The 405-nt window shown below is 67.9% G+C and overlaps 1 pseudogene; it reads left to right on the top strand.

Annotated features, from left to right (window-relative positions):
- The window catches only part of LOC103904543, a 5509-nt pseudogene that overhangs the window by 4354 nt on the left and 750 nt on the right, over positions 1-405 (top strand).

Genomic DNA, 405 nt, shown 5'->3' on the forward strand with positions numbered 1-405 from the left:
GACTCCTTCCTCCTCCTCTCCCTGGCTTTGCCCTCCAACCCGGACGGGCTAACGCCCTCCCTGCCCCGGAGCAGGCGGCTGCTGCGTGGGAGAGATCCCGGCTCCAAACCCAACTGGAGCCGCGACAGCCCAGCCCCGAGCATCCCTCCTGGCGTGGGCATGTCCCGGCTCTTTTCTCCCCCAATTTTGGGGTGCTGGGGGAAAGGAGGGGGGGAGGGCATCCCCGTCTCCATCCTGCCCGCTCCGGTCCCCGCAGAGGGACTCAATCTCCCCCTCCAGCTGCAGCCGGGCCATGTTGGTGTCATCGATGACCTTGCGCAGCCCCGTGATGTCGTTCTCCACCGAGAGGCGGATGGCCAGCTCCGCCTCGTACCTGGGGACACGGCGTTGAGTGGCTCCAGCCCC

The sequence above is a fragment of the Aptenodytes forsteri genome, unplaced genomic scaffold (assembly GCF_000699145.1).
Source record: "Aptenodytes forsteri isolate BGI_AS27 unplaced genomic scaffold, ASM69914v1 Scaffold268, whole genome shotgun sequence".
Taxonomy (NCBI): Eukaryota; Metazoa; Chordata; class Aves; order Sphenisciformes; family Spheniscidae; genus Aptenodytes; species Aptenodytes forsteri.